The sequence below is a fragment of the Pinus tabuliformis genome, chromosome 2_1 (genome assembly GCF_031772625.1).
Source record: "Pinus tabuliformis cultivar Carrire ecotype Pingquan chromosome 2_1, CPIR1, whole genome shotgun sequence".
NCBI lineage: Eukaryota > Viridiplantae > Streptophyta > Pinopsida > Pinales > Pinaceae > Pinus > Pinus tabuliformis.
The window spans coordinates 90,048,755-90,062,171 of record NC_142299.1 but is presented as its reverse complement, the minus strand read 5'-3'; positions in this window follow the sequence as shown (position 1 = coordinate 90,062,171).

Sequence of the window (13,417 nt, the reverse complement as noted above, 5' to 3'; positions counted from 1 at the left end):
CCTGCGCTGGGCGAGATTGGCCAAGTGGCACAGTCATTCTGCAAGGTGTCAAATGCCCAGGACGCTTCCAAAATGACACTTGGATCAGGGAATTCGCCCTATGATGAGTAAGAGGTTCTTAAACTCCAAGTGGAAGCAAGGATCTCCAAGTGGACTCAAGAACTGAAGATTAACTAAAGTGGGAGAGGACACTAGTCAGCTTCATGCCAGCCTCCAGCTGACTCATCCTTTCTCCTTCCCTCCTATATATAGAGCTCTCTCATGAGGTCTAAGGAGGCTGGAATTTTGTGTATGTAAGGAAGTGCTGTTGGTTTGTGGTTAGAACTATTGGGTGATTGCTTTGAAGGAGGTGAAGAGGAGATTTCTTTTTGTTGGGAGGTGTTGCTGGATTGGGCCTCTTATGGTTGTAACTCTCTCAGAACTTTACTTCTTCCATTAATAAAGCATTTGAGGTTCTTCTATATACATGTGTTTCAATGATGTATTGCTATACTTGTGTATTTGATTTATTCTAATCCTTGAATCAGTTGTGAATGTATGCTTCTTGTAGTTTCCCTCTCTTGTTCTCTTGCAGGATCTTTGTGTAGTTGGGCCGGTGAAAGAGCAAGGAGCTAGGAGCAAGCAGCAAGGAGAGAAGATTGGATCAGCACTAAGCGAAAGACATCGGTTGGTGGATCCCTTTCTCCCCTTTTTACTTTCACAAAGAAGATATCTTAGATAGTTTTGCTTTCAGTTGTTGCTGAGGTACTATCACCCTTAGAGTGGGATAGGGTCATTCCGCATTGGATACTTTTCCCTACAACAAACTGGCGACTCCACTGGGGATCGTGTCTTGTTGGTTATTTGTGTTTTAGCTATCCATTTCTTAAACACAGGGAGTACCGAATCGAACTGCATTTGGATTCTTTCAAATGCAAAGTAGAGGGCAGCTACTCTAGCTCAGTTTCTGGGCATGTTTATGATTTGAAGAGCTGATCCACAAGGACTCTGATAAGCTCTTAGTGATAGATTTTCACCATCCTTATCATCCCTTAGTGTGTACTTGACTGATAGCTTCTGATTTGGCCAAAAACTGTGAATTTTTGAGCAATCTGTGACTCGGAAACTAAGAGAAACGAGAGTTTCATTCTTCAGCGCAAGTGCAATGAAGGCAGTCCGCATTTCAGCGCAGTTCCCGAAGGGGCTACCTGCGCTGAATGTCAAACTGACAGTGTACCACCTGCGCTGAACCAGTCTTGCCTTGTGCTACTGGGGTTTCCTGCTGTTTCTAACCCTGTTTTCACCTTTGTTTTTGCAGCCTGTTACCAGTCAATGTACCTATCTGAAACCAACTTTCCTTGCCACTATTCCGCCTCGGTTGTATAAAGAAACTGTGTTTGTTATTTTTTGTATTTCTTACATCATTTACAGTTTCCCATAACGAAAGTGAACTAGTCTTGTTGTGGCCTCTTAGATCTAGACCTGTGATAGGTGTCTTTCTGATCTTGAGAGTTAGTTTTTGTTGTTCATAGCTGATTGATTGAGCTTTTACTTTCGTCATATGGTTTGAATTTGCATATTTCTAGTGTCGAAACAAGTAAATCTTAAGGTGTCTTTTGATTTTGGACAAGCTTGTTTGCTTTCACTTGAAATTGAATTCAAAGTTATACAACAGCTTTCTTGTTGTAATACATCAACATTAAGAAAGAGAAAAGAAATACCTGCATTGTGCATGTGAATCTTGACAGCTTGCATGTTGATTTAGGAAAAAGTGCATTAGTGTGTGCTCTATGATCTGTGTGAAAAGATAATGTCTTTCTTTTCCTTCAGTAGTTAAGATTTTCAAAGTTGAAAGATTGAAAAGCTTGCTTATCATCTTAGACTGCATTTAGGAGTGTTATCATACATCTCGTGGTGATCCATAAAGGCAAACTGCTAAACAAGATCAACCTTAAAATAAATTGAATTTACATAACAACGCATTGAAACATAACGCAAACAATAGAGGTCTAGGTAGAGACGTGTTCCGGCGTCGTTAAACGTAGTGACTGTCGATCTCTACGAAGGTGGGTGATTCCTCCTGAGGGACAATAGCACTAATACGGACTTGTGCTCCCACGTATCGTCGCGTATATATTGGGAGACCCCTATAGAAACAAAGCCTTTATCCATAGGAAGCTGTGTCGGTTGCCCTACTGATCGCGATGCAGTGAACACAACATTCACGAAGATCGACCACCCGTACCGTAAAACGTATTCTGTGGTTTCGCGAAAGGTTTGGCACACCCTCTGCCTAGAACTCCAGAGTAGTTTCTTTTGGCCTTTTTCAAACTCTATAATTGAAAAAGTCCATCCGAGCATTTGTCACTTCGGGCTCGTTAAAACATCGAAGGAGACTAGAGTCATCTTTAGCTTTTTCTCGACTCTTAAAAAGTGAAAAAGCAAGTTGTGTCTAAAGCGTCGTTATAAAATTTATTTTAAACGGAACATAATCACCTCCTATTCCCGCGTTGATCTTTAGGTTGAGAACATGGAACGCCCCAACCAAGGAATTCCACATGATGGAAATCCTAGTCCTTTCTCCTCTTGGGGAGAAGTTGGTGCGCCCCACATGGCCACATTGTCGCTTCCAGGACTGACAATTGGCCTGCCAGTTTGGCTATTCTCAACCAGTGTAGTTCAGAACACCATGGTTCCTGAACAATCGAGTCAACAGTTAGATGAGTCTAGAGCTGCTCACCAGCCTTCAACTTCCTATAACTCTTCCTCCAATCCTTCATCTTCGCAAGGCAGATCCGGCAAAAGCCAAGCTCCCATGGAGAAGAAGGAGAAGAAGAAGAGAGAAAAGAAGAAGAAGGAGCCTAAGGCGACTGGGGGCAAGCAAAAGACATCTGACAAAAATCCACACACAGCACAGACCGGGCCTAAATCGCCATGTGTCATATGTAGAGGAGACCACTTCCATAGAGATTGTCCCTGTATTCCCTGGATACTAAGGGACTGGTCCCCTCGGTTGCACAATTCGGGAGCATCAACCTCTGATAGCCATGTTGATCGCTTACCGTCAACCAGCAAAAGTGAAGGTTCAAGACAAAGAGGGAAAGCGAAATCTCCCTGCAGACTGTGTGAAGGCGATCACGCCATCCACCGTTGTCCCTTCTTAGACGAAGCGAAGAGAGTTTTGGAAGATCCCCCAGTTTCACTGTTGAGACTTCCTCCTGGATACAAAAAACTCGTGCCAAGTCCTTCGTTGGTTGAAAATCCAGCTTGCCCGCTCAAGTGGGCAGCTGAAGTGTCAGTCATTGAAAATGAACCTACTGAATCCAGACCAGACGAAAGTCTAAAGGTCGATACGGCAGTTGACCTGGTTCTCCCTTCAGAGGTTTCATCCTCAAATGACACCGTCATTGAAGATTCATCTTCAAATGACACCCTCACTGAAGAGAATAAGGATGACACCATCCAGATTCTTTTCATCAACACAGACTCTGATGAGCATCAGGGCAATGCGCCCATTCCTTTATCGCAGGAAGGAACATCATCAGGGTCATATCCGGCCGTGTATTCGGTCCCACCACCAAGCAACCTGGTTGTGTCCTTTGATTGGAACCAACTAGGCAGACCCCGGTTACCAGCCAGTATACCATTCAGAATCATCGTCCAAATATACAGAATGGTCATGGCTGGAACTATCATTGATGAAGGGGCATCTGTGAGTATCCTTTCCTCTATTGCTTGGAAAGCACTGGGTTCCCCGGCGCTTTTACCTGAGATAAGAAATCTCTCGGGTTTTGACAAAGGAACCAGTCGACCGTTAGGGATCCTCCCCAATGTACCTGTTACATTGAAAGGGAAGACCGTTCAAATGAACGTGATGGTCATTCAAGGACCCTTGGATTATAACCTACTCCTTGGACGAGACTATATATATTGCATGGGAGCTATAGTCTCCTCACTCTTTAGAGTAATGTGTTTTCCACACGAAGGAAGAATGGTCAAGCTCGTAGACCAACTTTCATTTCCGGGATCTCGCATCGCAAATAGTCATATACCAACCCTCAATGGTCTATTCACTCAAGAAATGTCTCCACCCCCAGTTCTTCTTCCCGATGAGTGCGAGTGATTCGGAAAGTAAGACTGGAACCCAGGGGGCATGCATCTTGGTCTGCTTCGGGCAGAGGAAACCTTGGGTATAAGGTAGAATTTCCGCGAAAAAGTATGACTAGTCCGTACCCCGTCCGTGGATGGAAGAGGGGTTGTCCTAGAACAAGACTCTTTTGTCAAGGTTACTTGTTTGACAAAGGTCATTCACCATTGTCTACTTCGGTAGACCGCGTTGAGGAGATGTTTTCGTTTGATGGTGTTAACAAAGCAATCTTTGGGTAACCAGAAAGAGGCAAGCCTCACCCTTTAAAACAAATGTTTTATCGGATAAGTAGGGGCAGCCTTGAAATTGTATTTTATACCTGGGGGCATGCAAACCTTTTGGAGTGCAAGCAAAGAGCGGTTATTTATCTGCTTTTTGGATTAGTCGTTTCCGAACTTGCATAAAGAAAGGATGTGGGGCAAAGGTCAAAATTTGCCAAAGAGCATAGCTTATGTGAGGTGCAAGCTCTGTAAAAATTGGAATCTTGCAGGAAGACATTTCTTATCCTATGACTGGTATATCGAGCAGTTTTAGCATAAAGTTCATGCTGGTAAAAAAATAAACACAAGGTCCGAGCAGTTTTAGCATCATAGTTCATGCTCGTTAAAAAATAAACATAAGTTTGAGCAGTGTTCAAGCTCTTTAAAAAACGAACGTATCCCGGTAAATAACCTGTATGATCATTTTATCAGCCATAAAAGCCTTGGTCGTGTTTTCACCCGCCACCTCCACCGTCATTTGGCCGATCGTTCACCTCCATATGATTGTTTACCCGTTTTGAGAAACAGCTGCGAAGAGTGATTTCACTTAGCCATCCTTGTGACACTGCCGTGATTGGAAAATTCCAACCTGTACCTGGAATCTGCTGCTATCCCTGTTTATCACTCGTTCCTCAAAAGACGAGTCTTCTTTGAGCTCTTTTCTCCTGACTCGTAAAATATGAAAAGTTTGCCGAGTTTTGGCCTTCCAGCTCGTTAAACGACTGGAAGAGCTATCCCTCCTCTAGATTTTAATCTTTTTGGACCTGAGGGATTATTGCACAAAAAGATCGAGCGCTTGTTTTGTTCGGCTCGTTAAAATTACCGAAAACTCATCCCTTCTGTATTTTTTTATACTTTTTCGGACCTAAGGGATTAGATGACGAAAAAGGAATTTTGGAGTTAACTTTCTGTACCTTTTCAGACTCTCTAAAAATGAAAAGGACCGAGTTTTCCTTGTCGTTAGACTCGTTAAAATGATTAAATAGCGACAAACTTGTCTTTAGACGAGAACGATTTTCCCTATCGCTAGGCTTGTTAAAACATAGCGATGGGCTTGCCCGAAGGGCAGGTTATAGAACAAGCATATGTTATCCTCCTCAAGCTTGACAAAAATAAAGAGGTACTGGTCAGAAATGACTGGGGAAAAATTGGGAGAACCTCAAAGCTTTAATGGTAGCAAGTCGCTCTTGAACATGACACTTTGTCCTCCGTATCACATCGGGTTGGGTTGTTTCATTCACCGGTCTCATCACCATGGTCCTCGCCACACCATCCATTTGGGGTAATGCTACTGATCCATCACATTAGTGTCGTTATATGTTCAAGAGATAGTGTTCAGAAAGAGTCAACCGTGTCCCATCCACTGCCATACATTATCCTTCATCCACCCATGATCGCCACCCTGAATCATATCTCACAGATTGTTTTTACCTCCACTAAAATCATTAGCTCCGTTCCGTGTCACTGATGTGGGATTCATTAAGGCCCTCCTTTGACGGATCGCTTCTTGTCGACTTCAGCTCATTATCCAAGAATTTGATCTAGGAACAACCCCCTCAGTACTTTGAAGCTTGCATGCCTCAATGGCAAGTTTCTCACTTCCGGCGACAGGTATACATCAATGACCTTCGACCGAAAGATTTTGCGTGGTGTTCGACGCCAAGTCCTTTATTCACGCCACGTGAATTGTACTGCAGTACCTTGAGGGTCATTATCATTATCGGTGATTCCTCTCGCGCTTGTTAACGGTTTACATTATTGACCGATAATCAAGCGATGTCTTTCCATGTTCGACTTCAGTGCAATTCTCACATGGATCGACTTGTACTTAGGGTGAAGATCGAACGAGTTTGAAGACCCCGGATCTAGTTTCATCCATCCGGGCTGCGATATATATTCAGGGAATATAAAAACATTTGACATGTACATCATTGCAGCAGATGATCATCCTACTCAAAGGATGATAATTTCAGTAGAGAATTATCAGTCTACCATCAGACGATCGTCTGTTCTATGTACTAAAATGAATTTATAAAGCTGAGAGCATGGGAATGCCCGCCTCAGCTAGATCATGAAAGAAGAATGAAAAATAATGTATTGTATTGTATCTTATTACAGGGCACCTCTCAGCAATTGAATGAACTTCGGATCCTCTGGATAAAGCATTTCACCTGATAAATGACCTCATACTTTAGGGGGCATCTGTTATAGACATTTTTGTGCCTTACAGCATGGAGCATGAAATGTCCATAATTCAAGGGATCCAAAGTCCCTAAACATGATGTTCCTACCCCTAGAGGAACAAGGTCAGCAAACCACAGCACTTCAAATCAGTTCTCCACCTGAAAACACTCAAAAACAAGCAATTTCAGGATCATGTCAACTGCTCCACTGAGCATCTGCGCTAAATGTCAACTGCTCCACTCTGTACCTGCGCTGAATGTCAACTCCAATGAAAGCTACCTGCGCTGGGCAAGATTGGCCAAGTGGCACAGTCATTCTGCAAGGTGTCAAATGCCCAGGAAGCTTCCAAAATGACACTTGGATCAGGGAATTCGCCCTATGATGAGTAAGAGGTTCTTAAACTCCAAGTGGAAGCAAGGATCTCCAAGTGGACTCAAGAACTGAAGATTAACTGAAGTGGGAGAGGACACTAGTCAGCTTCATGCCAGCCTCCAGCTGACTCATCCTTTCTCCTTCCCTCCTATATATAGAGCTCTCTCATGAGGTCTAAGGAGGCTGGAATTTTGTGTATGTAAGGAAGTGTTGTTGGTTTGTGGTTAGAACTATTGGGTGATTGCTTTGAAGGAGGTGAAGAGGAGATTTCTTTCTGCTGGGAGGTGTTTCTGGATTGGGCCTCTTATGGTTGTAACTCTCTCAGAACTTTACTTCTTCCATTAATAAAGCATTTGAGGTTCTTCTATATACATGTGTTTCAATGATGTATTGCTATACTTGTGTATTTGATTTATTCTAATCCTCGAATAAGTTGTGAATGTATGCTTCTTGTAGTTTCCCTCTCTTGTTCTCTTGCAGGATCTTTGTGTAGCTGGGCCGGTGAAAGAGCAAAGAGCTAGGAGCAAGCAGCAAGGAGAGAAGATTGGATCAGCACTAAGCGAAAGACATCGGTTGGTGGATCCCTTTCTCCCCTTTTTACTTTCACAAAGAAGAAATCTTAGATAGCTTTGCTTTCAGTTGTTGCTGAGGTACTATCACCCTTAGAGTGGGATAGGGTCATTCCGCATTGGATACTTTTCCCTACAACACCCACGGGTAGCATTTTCCCTCCTGCTGATAATGTATTGAAGGCTGAAGGAGTCCATGCTTTCTGGACTATTTATCTTTGTTGATTGAGCTTTCAGACTCGTGTTTTGGAGTGCCAAATCTACCGCAGATCTGTCCCATTTCCAGATCTTTTGTGGTATCTCTTGGCCTTCCTCTCTGTCGCTCATTCCATGCTGCTAGAATTCTTTGACAAATTCTAACCATTACAAGATTGAAATTTCTCTAGCTGTTACACTCTCATTAACCCAATACGCTGATGGAAGTTCAGATCATAATATGAATCACAATGGACAGGAGTATGGCTCGGATCTGTCATACGAGAGTCTCACACAGCTGGAAAATGTAATGTGCATTGCTCCAGTAGTTGTTGTAAACTCGTTATCAGTGAATGCATTTGTTGAAAAAAAAAAACCAGCTTCCCACCGGAACTCTAGCCACAACAGAGTGAAGACATACATGTGGTAACCTCTAGTGTCACATTTGTCGCAGAACAACATTTCATTTTCACAATAGCCCTTCACATTCTTCACAAAATACACACTGCCTATCCTCCTATATACGCCCTGCTCCAGTACGCAACAGCTGCTCCAGTCCGCTGCTCCAATACGCCCTCCCATACCGCCATACTTCTATCATAATAATGCTTCGTTAAAGGTATTATGTTGTTACCATTGCAATACTCCATTACGTTGAATCTAACTCTGTTTAATGATGCTCTGTTTAACGATGTGGGACCCGACTCTTGAACGCTGGTTATATACCTCCTTTATAATTACTTTCCATACATTCTAGTCATGCGTTGACCGCTCATATCACTACATTTTTACCTGCACGATAATTCAATAAATTTGGAGGAAATCTAGAACCTGTTATTTTGTGGAGATTAGTGTTGGTGGTATCTCCCCCTTGGTGCATCGCATTTAAATTGAAGCATAATGCTAGGTCATTATATTGAAAGAGAAACTTTGTAGCTAGAATGCAATGAAGAAGCAGCCTCGTGTTCCACTAGCCAACGTAGCACTGACTGTAATGTGGATGTCTGGTTGGGTTTCAACAACAACCTTTTTTATTCAAGTACAACAAAGTGACAGAATTTAATTGTTTGCCTACGACCTGAAATTGCAAGAACAATTGTTGAACTTTTGATAACTTGCCAAGCAGCGTTATGACAGAAGCGTATGGAAGGTGGAATGTTATAACAGCCTCCGGGGTGGTCAGACCCTCGGCATCTAGCTTCGAATAAACAATCCGTTGCAGCTGTTCCGACTTTGCCTGTGTAATCAAATTGAAGAAGTTGTTGCCTCAGATTGTCTTCTTTATTCATCATTGCAATCCATAGAAAATCAGTGTATGTCGATCGGAATACTCTTATCGTATTACTCTGAGCGCCCTGTCATACTATCAATTTGGCATTCAAAATTCCATCTTCAAGTAATTATTCCCACGTACTTCAAATAATTATTTTATTAATTTCCATACTTGCATTTCTATAATTCGAGAGGAAGATTATCCACAAGGGTATTGCCTTTTGATAGCCATCATTTCTGCTTTAAAAGTGATTATGCTGGGGGATTTTTGGGAATGACAGAGTTCAATGTTCATAAGAATTGGGGACTGTTTATATTCTTTAAAGTTGCAGCAATTTGGCATTATTTAGGAGTTCAGTGGAAATTGTTTCAAGCCAAGACTATCCTTTGTAGATCGAATTGGTGTATTTACTTAAAGGTTGTTCATATTAGAGATTGTTATTGAACTAGATTGAAGTTGTTGCCAGGACAAGTTCCCTTGAATTCAAGGCTGGTACAGGAAAATATCTTTTTGAGGCCTAAATTGCTTGTAGTTTTGTTGGAAGTTAAATTCTCAGGTGAATTGAAGAAAATTCATTTTTGAATGAGGAGTCTATTTTCCGGATATCACCATTCTTTGTGTGTTGAATCTATTGCAAGCTGATTGATTTGAAGTTGTTGATATAAAAGAGCAATTGGTGTCCATCTTTTCCTCATTGTTTTACTATTTTTTGAGGTTAAAAATGGCTCCAATTGGTGCAATATTAGAGTTAGTGGACAATCTAATACTCTCTACTATGGATAATACAGTCAAAATCAGCAAGGATTTTCTCACCGATATTCATAGTTGTTTACAAGATGTACATGAAAAGATTGACTTTTTACAACTTGAATCTCAGCTTCAACAAGAAGAATTAAAACAGAGGAATCATCATTCTGGACATGTTTCTGTTCAGAACATTGAGACTGCAACCCATCAGAAGCAAGTCAATAATGTTACACTTGACTCAGATTTAGTATCCAATAAAGCAGCAGTTGTACATGCAGATGCAGAAACTCAGTCTGCACTTCCCAAGCCCATCATCAGACCTTGGGAATAGCTTGTCCACAACAAGCACAGAACTGGTCTTGGATATGACAAGGACTTGTCCTTTCATATTCCAGACTACGCGAAGCCCATTCAATTTCAGAGTGCCGGATTCATTCATGACAGTTCCCCTGCTCCTCATGACAGTTCAGCTTCAGCTGTTCCAGATTCTGCCCCTCTTCCACAGCAACAAAAACAACAGATCGTGAAATGCCAACACTGTGACTGAGTTGGCCATTTGAAAGATCATTGTTTTGATCTTCATCCATGTAAGCATTGTCATAAAACCAGTCATTCTTCACACAGATGCTTCAGAAATAAACGTCCTGCAAGAACAAAGATTCATCTTGGATGGATCGCTTCTTGGCAATGGGCATCAACAGCCAAGAAGATATTCCAAACACATGTTAGAACTTGTTCCAGAGTATTGAACAGTCTTGCAGTTGAGTTTTCTCCATCTTCTCACCTTGTATCTGACAGGGGGGAAATGATGGTCATCTACAAGCTTCAAAGTCACATCAAGCGAGCCTGAGCCACAACCTGCCACACCAGTTTTAGAGTTGTAGCCAGCGACAAAGATGCCCCTGAACATGCCTTCAGTTGGCAATCTGGGACACTTCCTCTAGCAGAAGACTTCAGCTTCTTGCCAGTTTCGGAAGCATTCCAGGAACACAATTGAGAACACTTCCTCTAGCAGAAGACTCCAGCTTCTTTCCAGTTTTGGAAGAGTTCCAGGAATTGCATTAAGCATTCCAGAGTTGTTGGTTATCCTTAAACCATTACAGGTTGAGACTTCCCTTTTCAGGTTGAAGTTTTACCTTTTATGCGGGGTGAGACCTCCCTTTTATGGTTGAAGGTTTCCCTCTTTAAAACAATAGGATCACTTCCTCTAGCAGAAAACTTCAGTTTCGTGCCAGTTTTGGAAGAGTTCCGGGAACTGCACTAAGCATTCCAGTTTTGGTGGTCATCCTTAAACCACTGCCCTTTATACCAACATTTCATAGAGCACATTCAGCCTAGTGCTGCCATGCATTTTTTGCACATTTTGTATTACAACTCTCTTCTTGGACTCATACATAACCCTTCAGATTAAGGGGGGGAATGTTGGACACCTAATCCTAAATGGGTTAGTGTGGAAGCCGAATAGACCAAAGCAGTCCAAGAGACCTTGGGATCTGAAACCCAAGAGTCACATATTGTACTATAAATGTATATCTCATGTTAATAAAATTGTATTGCATGTTTTATCTTTCATATTGTCTTTGATGTCCATGTCTGTTTAACAGATATTAGTGATGGGAAATGTTTAATAAGGTACATTAACGATAGGGGAAGGTGTATGAACATCAGGATACAAGCTTTGCTGATGATTTGACCATCCAAGAGAAATTACCTTCAAAACCCTAAGAGGGGGAAATGAACCTTACCTAGGCACAACTAAAGCATGAACAAGGTGTAAAATGACCCATTGGAACCTGACATGATGATGGTACACTTAGCTGAATGGTTACATGGACCGACATTTGGACAACTTTGAAAGGAGTGAAAACAAACCCTAAACCTAATACCTAGTGACCAAATTTTGCTTGAAGACTCACTGAAATGACAAAATTTGACCTTGACACCTTAAAATCATTTTGTAAGAGCATGTTTGATCATTGGAGGAAGCTTTCAAAGATTGACACTAATAGACTCCAGGCCAAGATCGCCGCACCAACAGAGTGACTTGAGGATGAGTCATGATGTTTGTGTTGGGGGCATGTTGGGCATGGAATCCCCCCACAACATGTTTTGGGGCTCAAAGCCCAAGTTTTGGTCAAATAATGTTGTAAGACTCTGCGAATTGTGGGCACAAAGCGTGAAATGTATGTTGAGTCATAGGGTTGTCCGCCCTAAGTTTTGTAATGTAATGTCAGCCTACCCATGATCTGCGGACCATGGGATTGTATAAATAGAGCGAGGCTCTAAGTTGTAAATATAATTAGAGATAGATAAGAACGAATGGAGTCTAGAAGATAGCGAGTATAGAGAAAAGGTCTAAGTGTCTTGGGTTGTATTAGTAGGAGGAAGGGGCTCTGCAGCTGAGTGCGCAGAGGCCTAGTAGAGTCCGCAGCTGAGTGTGTAGAGGCCTAGTAGAGTCTGCAATTGAGTGCACGGACCCCTACAGTTGAGTGTGCAGGGCAGAGTCGTGTTTGTAACCCAAGAAGAAGAATAATAAAGAGAAGTTTGATTCCAAATACTGTGTATCTACTTTTGTATTACTTTCTATGCATTTATACTATTTTTTATTGCGCGCACTTATATGAATATTGAACACTATTAAGTATAATTGGGCTCATACAGATAAGTTAAGTAATCAGATAATATTAGGTTAATAATAAGGAACTTCGGTGATAACACAGATCGTGCCTCGAGTAGGTTTGCATGAAGGCAGCATCGCAAGCTGCGAGGGGCCGATAGATGCGCATAATGATGTGCATGCAGGGTCAAACCACAGACCACCGAAAAACCATTAGCCATCTCTATGGTGCAGAAACCTGGTTCTAGCACCCTCCCATACTACTTCGGGTGAGACCTCAATCCGCGCTCTGCAGACTGTTGCCGAAAGGGCCAGTAGTACTGGGATTTGTTTGGCTAAATCATCTCTGAACCTGGGTTAGACACCTATAAGCCAACACTCCGCGACCACAAAATGCAGAGACTTTACTATTTTATTACAAAATTCGACCCAAAACATGGGATTTTAGCCCCAAAACTTTCCTTGAAAGATCTCGTTCCCAACAATAGCGTGATGTTTATAGTACACATTTCTAGTGACAAGGGTGAGGAGATTTAGGATGCAGATGTGTTAAGCAATTAGCCAATTTTGCAGCAGTTCTAGGATTTATTTCCTAAGGACATTACAGAATTGTCACCTCATAGGTAGGTAGAATTTTATATTGAGTTGGTTCCAAGGGTAGCTTCAACATCAAAAGCACCTTACAAAATGAGCACACCTGAGTTGGTTGAGTTAAAGTCGTAGCTGAAGGAAATGTTGGATAAGGGGTACATTAGGCCAAGTGTATCACCTTGGGGTGCACCACTGTTGTTCGTAAAGAAGAAAGATGGGACTCTTATATTATGCATTGAAACAAGTAGTTGAACAAGGTAACAATCAAGAATAGGTACCCTTTTCCAAGGATTTATGATTTGTTTGATCATTTGAAGGGAACAATAGTGTTCTCTAAGATCGACTTGAGATCAAGATACCATCAAATACGCTTTAAGAAAGAGGATATCTTCAAGATTGTGTTCAGGACCAAGTATGGGAATTATGAGTTTGTTGTTGTTCCATTCGGGTTAACTAATGCTCCAGCTACATTTATGTGTTTGA